Source organism: Sus scrofa, chromosome 1, assembly GCF_000003025.6.
Source record: "Sus scrofa isolate TJ Tabasco breed Duroc chromosome 1, Sscrofa11.1, whole genome shotgun sequence".
In the NCBI taxonomy this organism is placed as follows: domain Eukaryota; kingdom Metazoa; phylum Chordata; class Mammalia; order Artiodactyla; family Suidae; genus Sus; species Sus scrofa.
The window spans coordinates 232,724,744-232,749,606 of record NC_010443.5 but is presented as its reverse complement, the minus strand read 5'-3'; the positions used below and the strand labels follow the sequence as shown (position 1 = coordinate 232,749,606).

At 41.2% G+C, this 24,863-nt stretch overlaps 1 long non-coding RNA gene across 3 annotated transcripts in view; it reads right to left on the bottom strand.

The window, feature by feature from the left end:
• Positions 1–24,863, bottom strand: part of LOC102167422 — a 278,903-nt gene that overhangs the window by 68,970 nt on the left and 185,070 nt on the right. For 2 of the 3 annotated variants that reach the window (XR_002336493.1, XR_002336495.1), the window contains exon 3: positions 6,510–6,574. The exons of the other annotated variant lie outside the window; for it this stretch is intronic. This is a non-coding gene — a long non-coding RNA (uncharacterized LOC102167422). The remainder of the gene's footprint in view (positions 1–6,509; positions 6,575–24,863) is intronic. 3 annotated transcript variants of the gene reach the window in all.

The window sequence follows — 24,863 nt, the reverse complement described above, 5'->3', positions numbered from 1 at the left end:
AGGGGCCAGCCCAGATTTAAAGAAAGGGGTGTCGCCTGTTAATTGTTGAATCAGCTTGCCCACATAGGGCGACAAGGGATTGTCAGCCGCCATCTTCGAAGAGTATCACATATTGTATACCGGCTGGCACTGAAAGAGCTTTATACTCAAGACACATGTTAGATTTTGAATCTTGAGCATATTTGAAAACCTCATCATCTAGAGGCAACATATTCTTATTTTTAGAAGGTAACTAAAGGCGGGGAAAGCTTTTGGGTGGTGAAAGAGTAAATAACTTTAGACTATATAATAATACCCTTTATCATAAATTAAATAAAAGTTACCTAGTAATAAAGACAGAGAGCTTAACTCATACTACAATGTAGATGTAGGGGAAAATGTCATTTTTAAATTTAGTCTCTAATCTGGCTTGTTCCCCGAACACAAGCAGGGAAAAAAAACAAAAACAAACAAACAAAAAAACAAACGTATTCAACATGCAATCTGGCTTAAAGCAATAACCCATGACCTGCACAGTCACTAGGCAAAGTTCAGTCTCTTTCTATTCCTCTGTTTCCCTTCCTAAAGAGCATCTGAGTATGTGAGGAGAGAAGCATGGCATGTTTCCCTAGCACTGAAGGGACAGAGTCTTCTGGACTTGTGCTGGTCCTTGGCTATTTGCCTGATGGAGGGATTGTTTTGCTCTTCCTGGTCACTGTCCCTCCTTTTGGCCTGTGGTGCTGTCTGTAGTCCATTCTTTGGCTGTAAAAAATGCTCTGTATGGGATTCTCAAGACATCTTGGCCTTCCCTGACTCCTGCTGGCTACAGACCCTGACTCTGCTGAGTCCTCCCTCTGGACCAGTGAACCCTACGCACAGCTAACCCTGAGGCAGTCCATGCCTTTAATACAGTACCCATGCCACCTGAGAACTGAAGGCTGCCAGGAAAATCTACCATCAAAGACTCTCTGCCTTTGATAGAGTGGCACTAGGCCTGAGGCAGCAACTCTAAGGCCTGCTTGCAAGACTGACCCTTGGCTGATAGCTATGAACTTGGATCTGGGGAGAGTTCCTACCGTACTCTGACAGGAATGAATCAGTGTCTCTCTGTGCAAACAATATGGTTTATGCTGAACACCTGCTTTCTTTCTGGGAATCTGGAATTTAGGAACATGTGGAAAGAAGATGCCTTCATGACCAGTTTCCAAGAAAAATCTGGGGCACTTCTAAGTGTCTCTAATGTGCTTCCTAGAAGACAATGCTTTCCATGGCTGCTGGGGGAATCGAGCACAGATGCGTGATCTGCCAGGGAAGGACTCTTGGAAGCTCACATCTGGTCTCCTTCAAGCTTTGCCTTAGGTGCCTTTTCCCTTTGCTGATTCTGTCGTGTGTTCTTTCACCATAATAAGTCACAACTGTGAGTACAAATACATGCTGAGTTCTATGAGTCCTCCTAGCAAATCATCAGAACTGCAGATGGTCTTGGGGACCCCAGGCACAGGCTCTAGCGCCATGATTACCGTGACATGGTGCTGCATACAAAAACTGCATAATATCATCTAGGTTTCTCCACTTTTCAAGTGTTTGTCGCTTTACTTCAAAATCTTTATCTTTTCTTTTTTAATTTAGAAAAAGTGATAAATTCACCTTATAGGAAACAAACCCACTGGCCAAGTTTCCTTTGTCAAGCAGTTTTAAATAAAATATTGGATTTAGAAGATCACAAAAAAGGGATATTTCATGTTGCACATGATTCAATAAAAATGTTTTAATATATTGTCCCAAAGGTAAATTTTCTAGATGATGCTAGAAATAATAACTAGGCTAAGTCATCAGTATCACCTGGTCCACAGGGTCTGAATAATGTGGGTGGCATGAATGCCAAGAAAATGACACAAAAGTAAACTAATTAAGGACAAGCACATTCTCCATAATGGCAGTGGCCATGTCCCTGGCAGAAAATAGCACTGGGTAACAATCCCTTCTTTTTTCCCCCAGCTTTCTTGAGTTATAATTGACATGTGATATTGTGCAAGTTTAAGGTGCACAACATTTTGATCTGATACACTTACATATTGTAACATGATTACCACTAGACCATCAATCAACACCTGCATCACATCACATCATTACCATTTCTTTTCCCTGGTAAGAACATTTAAGATCTACTCTCTTAACAGCATAATCCCTTCTCCTAACTCACTCTCTCCTTACCTGCATCCCTTCACAATCAAGCGTCTACCCCCCACCACCTTATTTACCAAAACAAATAAATAAATAAAAGGACTCAGGCAAGCAGGCAGTATTTGATGTCCCACTAGAACCATCCAAACCTGAATTTCACCAGCACGTGAGGTAAAAATAGCTTGGCAAGGGTATTTCTGAGGAGGGTAGTTGTTCCCATGCAGCACAGTCTGATTTTATTATCAAACTGCTTTTGTTTGGAATGAAGGGCAATCCAAAAATAAATCAACTGGCTCAGAAAACACTGATGAAAATAACTTTGAAAGGCCCTGTCTATCGCTGGTCACTGTGCCTCAGAACTGAGCCTGGGGTCTCCACCTCCGTCTACGATGTCCCCTCCTATGTGACAGCAGCTTATATCTGCCGCCAGTGCATGTTTAATATGAAATTCTTCAAGTACCACTGCAAAGCATCCAGCAAACACACCAACTCTAAACTTAGTCTTACATATGTAGCCAGAGACATGGATAAATATAGAGACCCAGAAATACATACAGAACTCCAGAAAAACGTGCTCTCGGCCAGAAACATATTGTGAATATGCAAATATCTCGATGTCTGGTACCAAAGCTTTGCCCTTTAGCACTTGCCTAACTCCATCTTTCTCTCTCTTTCTCTCTCCACCATGGCCCCCCTCCACCAGTATCTTCCCATCTGTTTATTTTTTCCAAACTTTCATTTAAAAAAATATGGTATCACCTCTTAAAAATAAGAAAAATATGGTGCCACAAATACCACTGCCAGGTGTAACATATGATGCTGCTTCTGGGAGTTGAGGAACAAAATGTATAAAAGAGGCAGCATTCAAATTTTCCTACAAAGGTTACCGGAAATGGATTGCATCCATTTTGTCTGAACTCTGTTCGTTCCTGGTTAGATTTCAGGCCTACTTTGTACTTTAAAGAAATTGTATAATCCAGGCCTTGTCATCAGCTTTCTTAATTTATTTCCCTGAGATGACAGGCCTGGCAGAGGCAGACCTGCCTCTCAAATGTCTGGATTACAGTGTAGCTATGGAAACAGGTGTTAAAGTGCCTTGAATGTCAAGTTACACTGGTACTTTGCACATCGCGTTCTATATGGACGGCACATTATTTTACATGCTGACCAATGCAACTGCATCCTTCTCCCTGATTTACAGAGACTTTTATCACAGAGGAGATCTGCCCCAGTGAACCTCAAGGGAAGAGAATGAAGGTGGCAAATTTGTTGTGTCCTCTAAAGCTCTGACTGAAGTTCTCTATTCTGTCAAAAAAAAAAAAAAATGAAAATAAAATTCAATGAAATGAAACTGGATTAAATTAGATTAGATTAAAATAAATAAAATGAGAGAGAGGGAGGGAAATTAGAACAAATTTCTTTTCCATGGGCTAATATTTCCTTCCCTTGTTTAAAAAGGAGAAAAATGAGAAGAAGATTTTAAGAAATGATTCTACTCTAATTCATGTCCTCGTCTGTAACATTCATGAACACTTTCATTCCCAGCATTAAAGATTTAGTGAATTTCAGCATCATTATCTAGAAGTAGCTATTTTCATTAACTCATTAAAAACACTGCCTGCCATTAAATCTGACATGCTCAGAAAGAAAAGGAAGCAAAGAAATGGATGGTTCTGGAGTAGCCACTGGGTGCTGGCCCAGCGATCAGACATGAGTTATTGTATTTCATTTCATCTTTACAAACAGCACTGCAGGGGAGATATAATCCCTGTTTTATGGGAAAGGAAACTGAGACTCAGAGAGGTTAAGTAAAATGCTCAAGGCCTCAAGGTTATAAATGCAACAGCCAGAAATCAATCTGAGGTTTGTCTACAAAGCCCATGTTCTTTTCACTGAATCAACCTAGACAGCAAGTTTGGGGCATGTAAGGCCAAACTGGCATACCCTCTCCTTGGCATGTTTCCCCCTTCAGTTTAGCTGGTTTAACAAGACAAGGCTTCACATCTCTGCTCAGGTCACAATAATTAGGTGTGGTCCCCTGACACTGAAATCAGGTTGGCTTGGCTCCAACTTCTATATTAGCATTACTCAGTTGAAATTTTATCCAAACCTTGATGAGTTATTAAATAAAAGTCTCATTTAAATGGATGTAGAGAAACTCTACACTTTGGAAAAGAGTGGTGTAAAATCTAATGGATTGGTATTTGCTCCCTTTATAAATACGTATTGTGATTTGTGATGCATCACTGGCCTTGTGATAGGCAAAAACAGGAATTAGAGAAGGGATATCCCTAAATGTACCTCTATGTAAAATGAGAAGAAAAAAAATTTTTTGTGTGCTTCTGAAGGGCCGTGGTGAGATACATTTGTGTTTGACAGTGTGATCATTTGCATATACAAAATATCAAAGAGAGACAAATCTAAATGATTATAGGTGTCTATCTTGTGACTACATGGGAAGATGAGAAAAGAGTTTCAAAATAAGAGAACCCAAAAGAATAGAAAGGATGGTGGGAACTGGCTCCTGAAACCAGCAGCAACTGGAGAGGTTATAGCAAATTCCATTAAACTAATCTTGCTGTACACTTAGTGTTTCTTTTTCAAGTCTGTACTAATTCAAAGGAAAGATGTAAAGTAATATTACTCTTAGTGCACTCTGGCTGCAAGTTCCATTCTTCAAAATTCAAAAATTTCCATCCTGAGTAATTACTGCCACAATCCAGACAACGTGAATCCAGTTCAAAGATGCAACCAGGCCTCTCTAGAAGAGATACAGTTTGGAACACAGGGACTCTACTTGATTTTACTGAACCTCAAGTGAGTTCTTGGCTCACTGTACTTCTGTGCTAACAAGAATGCAAAAAAGCTCCAGTCCTCCCTTCTTGCTTTGCCTTTCCCAAAGGTCATGGTAACCACCAAATCCTCCCCCAGAAAATACTGATTTCATGCATTCCTTGTACTACATTTCCCCTCCTTCCATACAACAGAACCCACACCCCATCAGCACAAGCCATCAACATGTGCAGGTGTCCATCTATCGAGAAGTGATGAATACAGGCTACAGACACATGTCTCTGTATAATACAAGAATGTGACAAACCTACTTACAACTATAATCCCCTTGCCATTTGGTATCTGGAAATCAGCTGGTATCTAGAATAAATTTTCATTCAATTCACTGATACATATAAATGGAATAGATGCAAAAATGTATCTGTTTCATATTTCTTATAAAAATAAATATCTTGGAGTTCCCGTCGTGGTGCAGCAGAAATGAATCCAACTAAGAACCATGAGGTTGTGGGTTGGATCCCTGGTCTTGCTCAGTGGGTTGAGGACCCAGCATTGCCATGTGCTGTGGTATAGGTTGCAGACACGGCTCAGATCTAGCGTTGCTGTGGCTGTGGTGTGGGCCAGCAGCTGTAGCTCAGATTAGACCCCTAGCCTGGGAACTTCCATATGCTGTGGGTACAGCCCTAAAAGAGCAAAAAAAAAGAAAGAAAGAAAAAAAAGAGAAAAAAGAATTATCTTGTGATACTCTGAATAACATTTTGTTATTCTTAAAGATCACATGCTCTAGAACAATTATACTGATTGAGGATATGAGTTCTGAGGTAAAGATGATTTTAAATTCAGGACATAGAAGTGTTAAATTTGACTCCCCAGATCCTTTTTTTTTTTTTTTTTTTTTTTTTGTATTTTGAAATGAACGCACTTGATTTACTAGCCTGACTGACTAAGCTTTTCTATTTATCCTCTACCCTCCAGTCACCCTCAGGTGCTACTGTGCAAACCTTGTCCTTTAAACAGAAAAACACTTTGCTTTCCTGGTCAAATGGAGGGCTTCAGTGCATACTTCAGATGGCTAAAGTTTTCTGTGAAATGAAATATAGGAGCCATAACTCAGTTTCTCTGGCAATGAACCATAGAGGCCATTTATCAGGATGTGGCAGACATTTATCTCCCCAAATACTCCAAGGCAGATGGAAATAGCATCTAGCCTCCTGTCAGAATAAATAACCCAAATATTGCCCCCCCTCCAACCCATGAAAAGACCCAAACAGATCAGCAGCCATAGATCAGCTAAAGGCAAACCAAACCAGTCAGCTGTAAACCTTTGCTCCCACTGCTGTCTCGGCACAGCAGTCTCCATCCACAATGGGCCTGCATTCTGGAACCAAGGCCTTCTACCCTCTGGGCTTTTGCTCTGACCCTCCTAGTGAGGAGTCCAAAGCTAATGCTTTATTTTTTACTGTAAATTTCCAATTCTGTCCTCTCCTGACTTCATTCAGAAAAGGACTTTTTCCATTTTTTAACCTAAATACAAACATTTATTTCAAAATTACCTCCTCCAAAGGACAGTCTGGAATAAGCTGTTTCCCTCACTTCAAAGCAAATCAGTCATGTACACCTAAAAGAGGGGTTAAAATAGTAAATTTTACATTATGACTATCTTACCACAATTTAAAATCTTACCACAATTTTTAATTTTTTAATTTAAAAAAATGTCAAACTCTGGAATAGATAAAATTAGTAAGAATGCCAGGTTTTGGAGTTCCCACTGTAGCTCAGTGGTCATGAACCTAACTGGTATCCATGAGGATGCGGGTTCAATCTCTGGCCTTGCTCCGTGGGTTAAGGATCTGGCATTGCTGTGAGCTGTGTTGTAGGTCACAGACTTAGCTCTGGCATTGCTATGGCTGTGGTGTAGGCCAGCAGCTGCAGCTCTGATTTGATCCCTAGCCTAGGAACTTCCATATGCCACACCTACATAAAAAGAAAAAAAAAAAAAAAAAAAGAATGCCAGGTTTTAAAATGTTTGATTTTCCTGATTATATCACATTTATAATACACCTAAGTCCTCCAGAAGACAGGCAAGGTGGTAAACTAGCTTTTTTCCCCCCTATAATTCTGGCCTTGTTTTAAAGTTGTTTATTAAATCTCTGAGGCACTCAAAGCTACATAGTGATACTTTTAATTTATGAAATTTATAAATATGGCTAATTCTAGAACTTGAAGAGACTAACCTAAGCCAAAACAGACTAACTCAACAATTCTACTCAACCTTTCCTCGCTCCATTCCCAAAGAGGATTTTTTTTTCTTTTTGTCTTTTTGCCTTTTCTTGAGCCACTCCCACAGCATATGGAGGTTCCCAGGCTAGAGCTGCAGCCGCCGGCCTACACCAGAGCCACAGCAACGTGGGATCAGAGCCGAGTCTGCGACCCACACCACAGCTCACGGCAATGCCAGATCCTTAATCCACCGAGCAAGGGCAGGGATCAAACCCGCAACCTCATGGTTCCTAGTCATATTCGTTAACCACTGCACCATGACAGGAACTCCCCAAAGAGGATTTTTGATGTAAATTTTGCATTTGTATCTTTTAGCGTTTTGGGGGGTTTTTTTGGTGGTTTTTTTTTTTTTTTTTTGTAATGAGAAAATATTCTTTGGATTTTTGTGTCTGAGCTTTTCAGTTATTTTAAAACTAAAGTCATAAATGATCGAGGCATTTTCATTTGTGGAAAAATTTGGGTTTTTTTCTCCCAAAATTTCCCTTATCTTTTTTTAAAATAGCCTCATCAGGACTTAAGAATCCAACTAGTATCCATGAGGATGTGGGTTCAAACCCTGGCCTTGCTCAGTGTGTTAAAGGATCTGGTGTGGCTGTGGCTGTGGTGTAGGCTGGCAGCTGCAGCTATGATTTGACCCCTAGCCTAGGAACTTCCATAGGCCAAGTGTGGCCATAAAAAGACTAATAATAATAATAATAATAATAAAGCTAATACAACATTGTAAGTCAACTATACCACAATAAAATTTTTTTAAAAAATAAAAGTAGCCTTCTCAATACTCTAAAAGATTATTAACTCTTTAAGAAAAGAAGGTGATGTTAGACAGCCTCTGTAATGCCACCTTCCAGAGCACACTGCCATGTCCTTAGCAGGTGTTTATAAAAGCTTATCGGATCTATTTGCACTGGCAGGACAATTGAGCATTTCCAAAAAAGGGGTTTGGAAACACAGAAGTAAAAGCATTGTCCTAGATGAACTGGTATCCAGGTAGTAGTCAAACACTGTTCCTGAAAAGTGAAACATCCAGAAAGATGGCCAGAGGGCTTTGCCTAGCCAGATGCTTAAGCCTCTCTTTGTGAAGGGAATGAAGGGGTATAAAAAACAGCTTAAGCACATCTTCTCCAAGTGAACTGGAAGAAATTCGTAGGTGCCTAACTGTTCAATAAAGGAACCCCAGATCATTCTCTTGAAAACTAGATCCTGGGACATTTACTAAACTATTTTTAGCAGTTTGGGTTTTTTTTTATCCTAATGTACCTCTTAAAATTTAATATTGAGAAATGTGCACACACAAACATTCTGAGAAAAGCTTCTTTTAATATGAACTTTGCAAATCTAAAGAATCATTTGAAGCTGGATTTCTCCTGGAGAGCTAGATAATTCTTGAATACAACATGAGAACTGAAAATCCTTCAGTGGTCCTCCCATATCTGTAAGATAAAATCCAAGCTTTAGGCTCTGATTCATGTCCACCTCTCTAGCCTCTTACTCACAGCTCCTCCAATCTGCAGCTGTGTTTGCTTTTGTTACTTGCCAAGTAAGCCATCTTCTCACACCCTTGTGTCTTTGTACAAGATGCCCTTCTGCATGGAGTATTTGTCTCAACACTGCCATCTGGAACACACCTACACACAATTTAACACACACAATGGTCTGTGAGGCTTTCTCTGACTGCCTGATGAGACTCAAGGGACCTCTTCTTTACTCTCTCCATGGGCTCTGAGTGTGTCACAGCTATAGCACTTCGTGTGACAATTGTTCATGCATACATTTTTGCTCCACTCCCTCTAGATTATGTAGTGTCTTCAAGGCCAAGGGTCTTTCCTTGCTTATCTTTATATATCCATGAAGGAAGGGAGGAGGGAAGAAGGAAAAGACTCACAACTACTAGCACTAAACAAACATAGATCATTCATGTATTCACTTACTCTCTCATCCACCTGAGAGACTTCAGTCTAGGATGGTGTTCAGAGGACTTGGGAGAAAGTGCAACCTGATATCTTAAAGCCAAAAGATAAATCAGTGACTCACTGCTATCAAGGTAAAAATCAAACTAAAGGTCCAGAAACCCAGAAGGCAGTGAACAGGCATGAGCCAGGGCTGGATCATGAGTTTAAAGATGAGAACATTCAGGAGTTCCCACTGCGGCACAGTGGGTTAAGAATCCGCCATTATCTTTGCAGTGGCACAGGTCTGATCCCCAGACCATCACAGTGGGTTAAGGAACCAGCATTGCTGCAGCTGTGGCAACTCCTTGGCCAGGGAACTTACATATGCCACCAAAAAAAATAAAATAAATTAAAATAAAATAAGAGAACATTCAGCCAAATAGCCCCTTCTCTCTTCAGATGGGACATGTGTGGTTTTCAGTTTTCTGCAGTTCCTGCCACTCCTTAGCAATTCATCTACCCAGATTCATTTGATTATATTACCAATCTAGATTCTGTAGGTGTTTGGGTTTTGGACCTATGACCTAAGGGACTCACTGAATAAATGATTTTTTTGGAACTCATCAGATCCACTAGCTTGGATGCCAAGAATTTAGACACTTCTAAAAGAAAAATTGCTTATTACTGACAATGTTTTTAAACCACGGAGCCATAAAGCCTTTGGTAGTATCTCTAGCTTCATTTATCAAACCAGGCATTCTAATAGCTGCTTGAGGGCAAGGAGCACTTGATGACAAATGACTGGCAAAATACATAAACACACAGACACATGCACAGCCACCACCACCCTCACCACTACCACCACAAGAACCACAGGAACAAAATATACAGGCCCTTTTCCCTCATCACATTGATGTTCGTTATTTTACTTTCTCCAAAGCAAACTTCACAATTCTGAACTCTTACAGAGCTCCTGTACAGTAAGAGAAAGGGCCTTTTCTGGGTTCTCTATTAAGAATTACGATCCCACTGTTCAACACCAAAGTCAGCTGCTACAGAGGAGGTTGTTCATTTTCAAGCAAAGCTGAAAAGCAGTTGTATTTAGGGTTTTTTGTTGTTATTGTTGTTCTGTTTTTAAATGAGATGGTGTCAGAGTTCCTGTCATGGTGCAGTGTTAACAAATCTGACTAGGAACCATAGGTTGTGGGTTCGATCCCTGGCCTCACTCAGTGGGTTAAGGATCCAGCATTGCCATGAGCTATGGTGTAGGTTGCAGACGCAGCTCTGATCCCACGTTGCTGTGGCTCTGGCGTGGGCTGGCAGCTACAGCTCCGATTAGATCCCTAGCCTGGGAACTTCCATATGCCATGGGAGCAGCCCTAGAAAAGGCAAAAGACAAAAAATAAAATAAATAAATACATACATACATACATAAATGAGGTGGTGTCTATTTTTGCCTCCTTAAGGGCAGGGCTGGAGGAGATGGCCGAGAGCAGGAAGTCCTTGAAATCAATTGGCTCTATGAAAACAAAGGGGTCCAAGTCATCCTTCATTTGCTCTAACTATAATCCATTGGACTTGCATGCTGTGCTCTGTCTATCAAATCAAACCTTCCCCAAGGAAAACCTGATTCTTTTAGGCCCAGTCTGTGCTCTGACAGCACAAGCCACATGGCCTACTTCAATAAGTCCCCATTACTGCCGACTGCACTGCTTTCGGAGCCAAATCCCAAGGGCTCCCAAGATGGATCATTCAATCTTCTGAGTAATCAATCCCAAGAGCCTGCCGATCTGACCCTGCTCAGCTGAGCTGAGGAGTGGCCTGCCTCGTGGCCATGGCGGCCTTGGACTTGGGGAAGCGGCAGCAACACATATTCTCCAATTTCCAAAGCCTCTCCACAGATATTTGGAAAGGGCAGCAGGAAGGTGTGAAAAACAGAAGCAGGGGCTGGGGGAGGGGACTGGGAGATTCGATCCTAAACAGGTTTCACTTAAAAAAGGAAAATGGTTATATGACTCTTTGCAAAAACCTCACGCTCCACAGTGCCCTTTGGGGAAACTTGAACCTCCCAAATATGTTGTCAGACACTGAACCCACACCCAGAGTGTTAAGTAACACTGGCTCTTGGACAGAAAAGTGTCACCATTCCCTCCTCCTGGCTGGTGTCTTTAAATAGCTCCTCTTATTTACGGGTGTACATAGTGTTAATGTCCTTCAGTTGCTCTATTTTCAAGGATGGAAAAGCAGTTGCTAAGCATTTCTAAATGACAGCCCCAGGGTTCATTAAAAATATGGCAAACATTTGCTAAGCTCATTAAGTGCAATTTTTGTGTGTGTGTATCAGATTCCTCCTCTGCATGTTCTGCGTGACCAAACATCTATTAACCCTAATCCCATTGATGAGTCTGATACATTCAAACCGGCAATTAGACAAAACAAAAGGGATATTTATGGAGAGACTCCTAAATGGGCTTTCATATTGGTCTAAGCTGTTTCAAAACGACAGTTTAATTCCCCTCTGTTAATCCCTTGCTTCCAGAGCACTCCCTTTGTTTGATTATAGGCTGTCAGATTCAGGGATTCTGATTGAATCAAAATTTGAGGCAAACTAGAAACACATAATAATTATGCCATTTAAGCCCTGTTGCCTACTGTATAAGCAAACCAAGTGCTCTACAGATGAAGACTCCTTAAGCACAAAAGATTTCCAAATGTGCTGCTTGTACAATTAGATACCATAGAATCTGAATTAGGTGGTCATTGCCTCTGATCCTTTCGAAAATCCTCCATTTGATGAATTTGGTGGTAAAATACCGTGCATTAAATCTGTTGACTAGGCAAAAATATTTTAGGAAGAGCTCCCTCTGCTCTTCCTCCCCTCCACCCCATCGCCTCCCTCCTCAACCACAGCTGTGGACTTGTCTGACCCACAGTGGTTAATCTGAGCACCAGCTCTTATTTGGCCATTCCAGCTTTCCATTAACTCAGGGCCACGGGGGTGTTATTATTAGAGGCGGAAAGGATTCTGCATCACTTACATGGTGTAAAGCTGGACAAATAAACAAGTACTGACTATGGATGTCTCCCAATCACACTGGGCCTCAATTTTTGAATGTGCTCTTTCAAATAGCAAAATGACCCTTCTCTAGCTTGTAAAACCTCTCTTTGTTTTCCCTCAAAGAGAAGGAAACTCACCCAGAGGAGAGGACTTTTGACAGAGTTCCCCAGCAGTAACATCATTTTCAAGTGGCTCTTGACCAGCTGAGCTTTTTCAAAGTGTAACTTTTATAGCCACAAAGGATCATGTCTTATTTGGGTTCATTAAATTTCCTCTTACTTTGCAAAGGGCTGACCAAGCTCGCAGCTGCCGAGAGAGAGAAGCCAGCCCTTCATCATTCTTCAAGTTGATTCAGCACTGGTCAGGGCTCTATTTGAAAGCCCTACCCAGATTTAGACCTCATAATTTAGTCTCTGTTGGAAATGGGAAAAAGAAGAAGAAGAAGAATATCCTTGTTCTAGTAAGAACTAGATCTCCTTTGGCTACCGGTGAAAGTTGGGGTAGAGCCAGTGTTGGCAATGAGACACAAGCTGACTTATGGAAGTGTCGCCTGAGTGAGGTCAGGTGCTGAGGCTTACAGTGAGAAACTATCATGGAGCAAAGAGAAAATGAAAATGAATTTAACAAGAGTCAGACCGTTAACGCAGAAACCTCCTCACCTCCTTCTGCTCTCTCTCCTAGGAACTACATTTCCCAGCATTATCCACCTCTAAGATTTTGGGTTAGATGCTTCCAAGGAAAGCTTCCCACTTATCATTTGGAAAGCAAAGAGAAGCCTCTTCTCTCCAGAAGCTACTGTGGCCTCGGTAACTTGACGTCTCAGTGTCCTATCAAAAAATCACTGCAAGGTTGCCACAGCTTCCTACACTTTCAGATTTCTTGAGCACCAGCCATTCCCTCCAAGCCTAAGCTCCCAGACTTTCTCATGGAGATGCAAGCCTCTAATTCCTGTGTTAAGATACTTCCTACTTCAATTACTGGCTGGACCCTGACTGATACAGGTAATAGATGCCTGGAGCTAGGAAAGAGAGCTGGGCTGACTGAGGCCAGATCACTTTGAAGAATGGGATCTGAAGCTCAGTGTGGAGAACCTTCTACTTCATTCACGTGTGCAAGCATCTTTTCAACAAATCTTCATGGAACACCTACAAAATCCTAACCCCTCTGGCAGAAACCAGTGCTAAAGAGATAAGCTCCCTAACCCATAGATCTTACAGTAAAACAATAAAATGCTTCCTTTAGCATTTCTGCTAAAGGAAATGACGGGGGCAAAGAGCTACAGCTGCCATTTGCAAAGATACTAACAAGCAGAGAATAACAGGAATGTAATTAAGGAAAAAAAAATTAGTCGTGAACCAATGAGATTTAAATTGTAATCTCAGCTGTTTCATTTCCTAACCATGTGGCCTCAAAGCAGTCAAATGAGTTTACTCTCTGAGTGTCTGCTTCCCTGGTCTTATCTTACAGGATGGTTATGAAATTAGAGACAATGCACAGCAACTAAAACACAATAGCCACTCAGTAAATGGTATTTGAAACCCCACCACCACCACTAAACCCACTAAATGCTAAATTTCCTAAAAGCAGCTGTTTTACTGTCTTGATGTCCCAAGGATTTACCTAGCACAGTGACTTAGGTTTAAAAGATGTTCATGTATCAACTCATGAATGAATGATAGGATAAGTGAATATATGTATAAACTGTGTGGTACATAATGCATACTTGGTAATTGAACTATCTGTATTATAATTAAATACAATTAATATACTGTAGATAATGTACTAAGCTCAGTGGGAACAATAGGGAAGGAAGTCTTGGGGGAGGGAGAGTAGGAAGGGAGCATTTTCACTGAGATTTGAAGGATGCAAAGCAATAGGTCCTACCCCTTTTGGACATGAGGACACATCCATACAACCAGCTAAAAAGAGTTCCCTGGTGCCCCCTGCCTAGGCATTGGCTGGCCTCTCATTCCAGATGATAACAGAGCCTTCCCACCTGGGGTCAGGCTGTGCCTCCTGAGACTTCTCAGCAAGGGAAACCCACACATCACACAAGAACACCCTGTGAGCGACGCAGCCTCTCATTTCTGCTAAAGGAAATGAAGGCAGAAAGAAAATGATAATCTACAGGGAGTAACACCCACACAGTTATCACTCAAATGATCCCAAAAGGATCTGAACCTGACTGGAGCAGTGCTTCATAAACTTCCTTTCAAGGGGTTTGTCATCTTAGTAATTATAAAAGACTTTTATAGTCTGATTAAATATGTTATAATCCCTGTTCAATTTTCTACTTATTTTTAAACTATACCTATTGTTTCTCTTTTTCTAATTTTCTTTTCCTTCTTTTTTTTTCCCCCAATGCAGCTTTAATTCCATGGATTTTTGCCTCTTTTTTCTCTTTCCTATCTCTTTCTCAAAGCCCCTCTCCAAATGTCAATAAAATTCCAAGATCATTTCTAGGTGACCTCCTCACTTACGGCATATTTTTCACAGCCTTCTTTTGGAAGAGTCTCAGACCAATGCAATGACTGCAAGCCTTGCGAGTTCCCATGCTCATTCAATCATTCATTTGTTCACTCCGTAAGTAACAGAACTCTAGGTACTGATGATACAGCAGTGAGGAGATCAGGCAAGGTCCCTGCTTGTGGAACTTACCTTCTGATGGGAGCACACATATATGCTCTCTGGATATATTAAAAAATAAGTGAAGGGAATAAGTAAAGTTTGCCATTGGAAACTTCTCACTGCCCCATTTCCTGTGTTGCTTCCTTTACTCTGCTCACAGGCAAAACCTCTCTCTACCTGGATTCCCTATCTGGTCCTCAGTGGACACCCCCAGTCAAGTATGCCCACTCCATGATGAACCTAACCCATCTCACTCAAACTAAGTCAATCTGTTGTGCATCCTAAAACTTCTCAAATAAGGATATGTGCATGGTATACCAGGAGTGTGCAAAACCACAGGAAAAATTGACTGTATTTTCCTAGAGCATAAATAATCTATTTAGATGATAAATAGAGACACATAGAGCACAGATATAAAATTTTAGATATAACAAGGGAAAAGAGACATTGCGTACTTGGTGCTTTGAACTATGTATCAGAGTCCTCAACAGCAGTAAGAAAGACAAATGAGGACCAAAAGAGAAATCAAGACAGAGACAGAGGTGAGCTGGAGGGCAGGAAGGTGCACATTTGCTCTCCAGATCCCATCAGGAATCCTTTGAGAGCCATGCAGGATATTAGTTCCAAAAGACCTGGATCTCTAGCCTCAGACTACTAAGCTTCTCTTCTTGAAAGTACTCCAAAGGCTTCCTGTGGTGACCAGAAAACCATCTCAGTCTGCTCTGCACCATGTGCCCTTGCCCATCTCTCAAAACTCATCCACTACCTCTTCCCCTCTGTGTCTTTCTTTAGCCCCTGGGGGCTTCTTTTCTTTCTACCATTTTGCTCTCTCTTTAGGGTTTTTGCATGAGCTACTGCTGTCTGCTTGCCATGCTCCCATTCCACCCATTCTCACCCACATCATGTCTTCACATCAGGGTTAGGATCTTCTTTCCTTCTTGTCATTCACTTTTTTCTTAAATGACAGCTTCTCTGAGACATGTGATAACATTGATCCAAAGGAGCCTTCCAGTCAATTGCTCCAATGTTGCCCTGTTTTAATTCTCTGTATAGCAAGTATCACTATCTGGAATGATTTTAATTCACATTTGTGAATTTAATGTCTATCTTGTTCAATCTAGATTACAAGTTCCATGAAAGCAGGAATCTTGCCCGTCTTATTTCCTGACACATGCATTCCCCAAAGTGACTGTGATAAAGTAGGCACTACATTAATATTTGTTTTGACATTACAGATTGAGGTAACACAATGCATATGTCTTTCCTGTGAGAAAATGTAGGGAACTGTATTTTTAAAAAAGAGAAAAAGTGGTATGAATGAAGATTTGTTTCTCTTTCTTTGTAGTTTTCCATAGAACTACACCAACATAGCTCTTCATATGGGCAACTGAATTTATCTACAAATTCCCACGAAAGGTCCATGTACTGTCGGTCAACTTTTTAGACTTGTTTTACACATTGTCAGGTACTGAATATCTACAGATGAATACTGAATTATTTATATCTTGTAAAAAGTTACTAACAGTATAGAAAGTGCTCTAGTGGAGTTGTGTACAAATCATTTTGAGCATAAAAGGGACCAGCTAAGTCTGGTCTGGAGGAGTTGCAGAAATAGCACTAATATACATTCTGGATTTGCAGAGATAAGAAGAAATTGTATCAGCAAAGATGAAGGAAAAGTTCATTCTAGGTAGAGAGGCAAAAACATGTACAATAAAATAAAGTTTTCAAAGGTGCTGAGTGTTTTCCACGTGGTGGGAAGCCAAGGAGTAGAGAAAAGGGGATGGGAGATGGACCAGTGAAAGGTCTTTGCTATCAAGATAACAGATTTCGACAATCCTGTGATTATGAAAGAGTTATGGAGAGGTTTTAAGGGGGATAGTGCTAAGATCAAACATGTTTTAGAAAGGCAAGTGGAGGTTAGTGTGAAGAATGATCAGCCAATAACCCTGGAAAAAGACCCAAATCCACTGCACTGATACAAGCAAGAGATGATCAAGGCAATACACTGGATGGAGAGACATCAACCCAGAGGTGGAGGTGACAAGACTCCCTTCCTAATTAGATGTGTGTGGTGAGAAAATGAGAGAGATCATGGATGAATGGGGAATCTGTCATGGCGGTCATGGCAGGGACAGACCAGGAACATAGGAGAAACAGGTTTGAAGCAAATTCTCCCAAGTGCTAATCCAGCTGAATGTTACTCGTTCCAGCAGCCTTGGCATTTTATTGGTTGTTAAAGACCTCTAAGCCTTAGCCAGTGGGTATTTAAAGGCTGAGATAAAAGCATCATGACAGGCCAGCAGGGTATTTTCAAGACTGGGTGTCTGTCCCAGAATTCCTTTCAGTCACCCACAGAGACCGCTGTCTTCATTGACTGAACATGGGCCAAGCCTGCTGCCAACCACCACTAACACCATCCCCCAACATCCCCCCCTCATACATTATAAGTCGTTTCAATCCATCTAGCATAATGAGACCACTTTGCAATTCCATTACGATTTACTCTCAAGTTTAAAAGCTGTAGTCAAACCACCATGAACGAACAGCATTAAGGAAGTGCGGTGACATCCTTTAGGGTTCCACATGCTTCTCTGGCAGCCAAGCCAATCTTCTGAGCATACCTCTTACAGGGTATTTGCCAATAGCTTTCTCCAAGAGTATTAGTAAAAATCTATAGCTCCCAGTTGGATACCAAATGCAGCTGCCACATTCTGTGCTGGTGCCAGCAAAGTACTTCACACAGACAGACCGCTTTCTGAGGCTGCTTTATTTTTTGTCAGCCTTTCAAACCTCACTCCAACAAAAATCTTCTGTATTTAAGCTAGAAGCCACAAAACCAGAATAGGTCTTCTGGTCAAATGTGCCTTTTATGTGTCATACCACATTTCTTCTCTTCCCTTATTTATTTTTTTTAGGATGTAAAAAATGCAGTGGGCTTTTCCTGATGCCACTTTCATTACAGTTGCAACCATCCTAACAGAAGCACATCTGTTCACATGGAGCCTTCTTGGACCCAGAGAAATGCTGTTCCCAGTTCAATAACTGTATCTGCCTTATCATCTCTGAATACAGGCTGCCTTAGTTAAAAATTTCTGTGAAGCCACGGACACACTGTCAAAGTTTGATTAGTAAAATGAACCAATAAATCTCTTCTTTTTTCCAGCAATGCTTCGTGTAGTCCAATTCTCAGCCTGTCTTGGGTAAAGTTTGTATAGTTTTGAAAGAAGAGCCGTGAGCATTCTTCTTTAGCCCGGCACCTTCTTCCACCACCATAATGAAACTGAAGGTTATGGGTTTCCAGATCAAAGCTCTGAACTGGCAGGAAGCCTAGCTAATTACTCTGCTGGCACTGAGCCCCTTGGGAGATCAGATAGGCCTTCCTCACCTTCAATACAGCTCAGAAATGGGGAATTAAATACTGGATAAGGAACTGAGAGGAATCATTCACTGCAGACTGAGTTGAACAGAAGTATCTGTTGGAGAACAAGGCCCCTTGGCACCATATCTGAGGCTACAATTGACAAAGTAGATGTGAAACGCTACTGGGGGCAAATGGATTGGGAAAGACCTGAGGGACCTTTCCCATAATGCTAAACATCCCCAAGAGGGTATAGTCCAGAAAAATGGAGAAAATTTCCTCCAGCCAGTAAACTACCAAATCAAATATGTAAAACATTTGTATCTGAATCATAATACTCCCCTAAAAATGATTTTTAAGGGCATCGCTGGGTATTCCTTAAAGAAAACTCTCCAACATTCAATGAAACAGATGCTCTGTCCATATTTTCCAATGAGCAACCACTTTCTGTTAAGTGCTATGGGGTCTCAAAAAAATCACTAAGTCACAATGCCTGCCCATGAGAGCTTCACAATCTGGGGAGACAGCCAGCCAGCCATGTCATTATAAAAACGCATAAAGAAGTCTTTGGGAGGAAAGAAGATGGTAAAAATATGGGAAGACAGAGCATCTAGGTGTCATGCAAGAGGGGTAATTTGATTTGAGCCCTTAGTGACTGACGGATTATTTGAACTTTAGCTGACAAGGTAGGGAAATAGAAAATTGAAAAAAGAAAAATGGAGCTACCATTGTGGTGCAGCAGAAAAGAATCCAACTAGGAACCATGAGATTGTGGGTTCGACCCCTAGCCTTGCTCAGTGGGTTAAGGATCTGGTGTTGCCATGAGCTGTGATATAGGTTGCAGACGCAGCTCAGATCTGGCATTGCTGTGGCTGTGGTGTAGGCCACCAGCTGTGGCTCCGATTCAAACCCTTGCCTGGGAACCTCCATAAGCCATGGGTATAGCCCTAAAAAGCAAAAGTAAAAAAAAAAAAAAAAAAAAAAAAAAAAGAAAATTGAACCTGGAAAGAACAGTAAAAGCAGAAGGAAATACTGAGGAAGTTCAGGATATGTTGAAAGAATAGTGAACAGAACTGGTATATGGAACACATGCTTGAACCCTGTAAGGAATAGAAAATGGGAAATATAACAGGGAAGGCCAGATTCAACATCTGAGAATTGGGGGATTTCTTTTGTATGCAGTGAGGAGACAATGAATGGCTTTTGAGAAAGAGAAAAGGTGTGGCCAAATCCTAGCGGGAGGGTAACAGTGGGAAAGAGTGGGTATACTGAATTAGAGGGGTGAGGTTCTGCAGAGAGAGATAATACTCCAAGTATGAGGTAAGGCAAATCCGACAGTAACAAGATAGAGGAAAATGGTCAAGGTATGTGTAGTAGGCTAAATAAGAGCCTTCCAGAGATATCTATGCCCTAATGCACAGAACTTGTGTATGTTTTACCTTACATGGCAACAGGACTCTGGGGACTTGATAACAGAACCTGAGGTGGGTAGATTACTCTGAATCATCAGGGTGGGCCCACTCTGATGACAAGATTCCTTATATTAGGGAAACAGGGGAATCAGAGACAGAGGGAAAATGCTGCCCTGTTACCTTTGAAGATGGAGTAAGGGGCCATGAGCCAAGCAATTTGTGCAACCTCTAGAAGGCAAAAAAGCAGACTCTTCTTCGGAGCCTCCAGAAAAAAGGTAATCTTGCAGACATCTTGATTTAGCCCAAAGAGACCCATTTTGGACTTTTGCCTCTAGAAGTATAAGATAATAAATCCATGCTGTTTTAAGCCACAAAGTTTGCAGTGGTCTGTTATAACAGCAATGAGAAACTAATATGTGAGATACATTTTCCAAGTAGTATTAATAGTATTTATCAACTCACTGGATATGAAGAGTAATAAGAATGGAAAACTGAAAATGGCCTAAAATCATTGATAACATTAATTAAACCATTCACAGGAAAATTGGACAGAAGAGAGTATGGTGAAAGAGAATGAAATTTAAAAGGAAAGAAGAAAGCTTGGAATTGAATCTAGGAGAGCAGCAGAGTATTCTGTCCTTTAGAATGAGGTGGACAGATGCCTCAAAGGAGGGGAGAAAAGGGAACTAACTTCCTGGGTCCCACACTATGCCTAACACTAAGCTAGGCAACTCACATTACTCATCTTAGTAAAGAACATAAATTAATCATTTGGAAATCTTATAAAACTTATATCAGGGCTATTCACAACTTAATTTTAGGTAAATTCCTCAGCATTCTACGTATTCCTTCTCAGCAATGTCTGTTCTGAATTATTACCCTTGTTACTTGTGTAACTTAAATTTCAATTTCCCTTTGTCTTTCTCTTCATGCTCACCAAAAAGAGCCCATCAAAAAACCCTTTAAACCCATCTACTCTCCAACTCTCCGCTATGCTATGTCATCCTTGCCAGATCCAGCTCCTCGGAACCTGTTCCCTCCTACTTGGATGTTACAAGGTATCTCCAATTTCTCACCCTTTTGTTAGGTAAAGGAGCACACAATCACCTGCCCCTTCCCCCTTCACCATCTCTGAGACCCCGGGGGCATAAGTGAACACTCAGGCCTCCCTGGGGCCCCCAATTCCTTCCCAAGTGGCTTTTCAAAGAACGTTTCCAAACAAAGACCTTCCCTTCAAGAATAACACTTCCCACAGAGTATTCCATGTATATTTGTGATATGCAACCTCAAGTCTTTGTGGAATAGGGTTGAATGCAAATAAATATGCAAAATTCTTGCCTTGACAAGTCAGTGCCCAGAATTTCTGAGCACCTCTTAGGACAGAAAACTATCTATCCAGTAATCAGAAGATGTTCAACTCCTACTTTTTCTTCTGTTGGGATACAATTAAGTAAATTATAGAATCAACATACCATTGTAAAACTGATAAGATTCCTTGTTCACATCTTTTAAGAACTTTCCTTCCAAATTGCACTCAACTCTCTGAATAAACTGGCTGAGCAACTGTCTTCCTTGTAATGGGCTCAGCTGGGTACAGTTGCCTTATCCAACCTGCACCATAGGCACAGTGACAAGAGCCTGGGAGCTATCCAGGGACCCATGGAAATGCTAGAGACCTGAAAAAGAGTTATTGTCTCTAAAATACAAAGGGAAGATTGAAAATTGAAATTAATAAATGTTTAATCAAATGCCTATAAAAAATCTTATACTCCTCAGATTTACCAATCATTAAATTTAATATTTGCACAATTTCACTCAAACTTGAAAACAATCTGTAGCATATATTTTCTTACTCAGTGAGAATTCTGAATGCATAATGATCTCAAAAAAAAAATCAGTCGATCATAAATGAGTTATTCAATATGAAATAATTTTGAAAGTCAATTATAAAAATCTTATCACTTCATTTATAGCAAAATTTATATTTCACTTTGGATGTGGAGATATATTAATGTTGGATGTTGTGTAGTATGGAAAACCCCAAGATAAGATTCTTTATGAAGGCTGAATTATACTAAAATGTTCTAGCAGTTCCTGCCATGGTTCAGTGGGTTAAGAATCCAACTGCAGTGGCTCAGGTTGCTACAGAGGCACAGGCTCAACCCATGGCTTAGTGCAGGGGTTAAAAGGATCCAGGTTGCCAGTGTGGCTCATATTCAATCCCTCAACAGGGAACTTCCACATGCTGCTGGTGTGGCCGTGAGATTAAAAAAAAAAAGTTCTAATGGCTAAGAGCACACAAGCTAATTAATGTATGGTTTGTAATTGTGAAACCGTGCAGGATCCTGTGGGGTTTCTGGATACAAGCCTTCTTGTGTCCCCCATTTCTTGTTTATAGGGAATAAGCTTCAGCCTCCATGACCTTCTCTGAGTTCCAAAGGGCAGGTTCAGACAGTTGCTAATCAAGGAAGGAAGAAGATGCAGAAACAAGGGAGGAACAGTCAAGAAACAATAGAGCAGGCTTGGGGCAGGGTCATGGTGTCTCTCTTTTGCAGAACCCCCCCCCCCAACAAAAGAAAACCAGAGAGGACGACTACAAGAACCATTCCTGAGGCCACTTAACACCAACTTTGATGAAGAATGAAAGCTTCCATCTACCCTGATCCTTATCTGTGGCCCTATTTTTTCTTTCTTTCTTTCTTTCTTTCTTTCTTTCTTTCTTTCTTTCTTTCTTTCTTTCTTTCCTTCCTTCCTTCCGTCCGTCCTTTCTTCCTTCTTTCTTTCTTTCTGTTTCTTTTTCTTTCTTTCTCTTATTCTTTCTTTCTCTTTTTCTTACTTTCTTTCTTTTCTTCCTTTCTTTCTTTCAAGGGCTGCACCCACAGCATATGGAAGTTCCCAGGCTAAGGGCAGAATCAGAGCCACAGTTGCCATCCTATGTATGCCACAGCCGCAGTAACTTGGGATCTGAGCCACGTCTGTCACCAAACTACAGTTCATGGTGAGGCAGAATAATAGCTCAGGTAGTCAGTGTAGGAGCATGGGCTTCAAAGCATCCTTGGATATGTCTAGTAATTACCATTTGCAGCTTAAGGGCTCCAGGGAGTACCATCCCCACAGGCCTTATTTACTATAGGGAGTGTACCTACACCCAGATGGACATTAATCCCTAAGCTCCTGTGACTCAGTTTATAGGAAGGAAAGGGCATGATTCTTACTGGACATTTCTACCCTTAAGATCCCTATTGGACAAGGACTGATATAGGTAATTATGCAAGGCCAATGGGAGAAATCCACATCTTTCTGGACCCCATGTTGGTAACCCCCCTCATATTTAAGGGATTAAAAACCCCTATAAGACAATAGAGAGAGGGGGCTCTTTTCCCCAACTCCCAGCTGTCCTGAGAGCTATTTGCTTTCCTGTAATAAAGACTTTGCTTGCTTGCTGCCTGTGTATTCACAAAGTTCTCTCTTTGGCTGCATGAAAAAGAACCCAGATTCTGGTAACATCTTTCCACCATCAATGCCAACACTGGACCCCTGAACCACTGAGCGAGGCCTGGGATCAAACCTGCATTCTCATGGATACTAGTCCAATTCGTCTCCACTGAGCTACAATGGGAACTCCTCTGTGGCACTATTTTCTACTCCCAAACTATAAAATTATTTTATATTCTCTCCCAAAGGAGGGCATGGTCTTTAGGGTATTAGCCTGTTGTGGCCACCTTTGCCTGGCAGAGCAATAAAGCTATTTTTTTCTCCTTTGCCCAAAACTCTGTATCCATGTTTCTATTTGGCACCAGTGGACAAAGGATGAGTTTCAGCAGCAACTGGACCCATTCTCATGCCCAGTTTCAAACTTACTTGGAGTTTTATGCCACAGAAATGTACAGTCCAGATTTTTGAACAACTGCTTACATAACCCAAGGCCTCCATAAGCTGAGCACTGAGTATGCTGTTTGCTCCCATTCAGGGAACCCTGGTTCCCAGAAATGCATTTTTTCTGGAGTTCACTGGTATGCTGTGCAGCCTTCCGGAACCAGCCGTAGTTTTTGTTGCCACTTTAATTTTGCTGGTCTGCCTTCCTCTAGCACTTGGCAGCAGGAATGAGACATCCTAGTGCCCTGGGAATCTCCACCTGGAGGTTCAACTTTCTAGTCACTCCCTTGCACTGGCTTCTGTTAGGTGGCTGGCAGGTGTTCCTGTAGCCCCATCTCCTGTCTCTCCCCTTCCATGTATCTATTTTTTCAACACCCAAAACAGCAGAGCTTTTTCCCTTCTAAATCAATCTTCATTTTCTTAACCGACTCTATGTTCCTAAGGTGGTCTGAAAATGCCTGTTTCTATCAGAGGTTTAGTATTCTAGCCAAGATCTTGCCAGGCTCTTAAGATGTGTGCTGTTGTTTGCTCATTAATTCAGCAGTGGAGCACCTTCCATCTGAGCTGAGGAGAGAGTTCCCTTCAGATTTTTTTCTGGACTTAGTGTTTAAAGGTATTTGAGTTAGCTGACTATCTGTATAGTCATTCACATACAGAATTCCTAGAATAAAGATATTAATGTGACTGTGGCCTGGAAGAAAGACTCGCCCTCCCACTCCCCTCTTCCATTCCCCCCACCGCCCCCCCACCGACTCCTCTGCCTGCTCCATCTGCCACCTCCTCCTCTTCTTCTTCCTCCCCTTTCTTTGGTCTCCACCTCAAGTACTGGAAGAAAACAAAAGGGGGAAAGGAAGCAGCACTGTATGTCCTCTCAGGCCAATCAAAAGCATAAGCAGAGAAATGCCAAATAGCTACTACATTCGACTCACTCTTTTAGGAGCAGACAATCATAAATCAGGTACATATATGCATGAAGCAAGAGAGTGATATACTATGAAACACTGTGTCATAAATGAGGCAATTACCAGCAAATCCAGAAATGGCCTTCAGTGTGCTCCTTTTACGTGGCCAGGATGGCTGCAGTGGCCACTACTTCCCGATGGCATAACCGTGGTGAACCGCAGGGGGCAGTAATTACTTAGGGGTTTTATTCTTCTAATGCTATTGATATGGAAGCTTGTCTAGAGCTTGAGGATTGTTTTCTTGAGAATTCTATATCCTCTATCTCTTATATCTTTATAGTCTCTCTTTTCTTTAAATATTTGAAAGTTTATAAGCCTATTTTCTACAGGCAATCTATTCACCCCATAGGGCTTTTCAGAAGTGAGATTAGTGTAAGTGAATGGATAATATAAAATATGCCACGAATCTTAATGCAGTGTTATATTTAGAACTATAGGCAG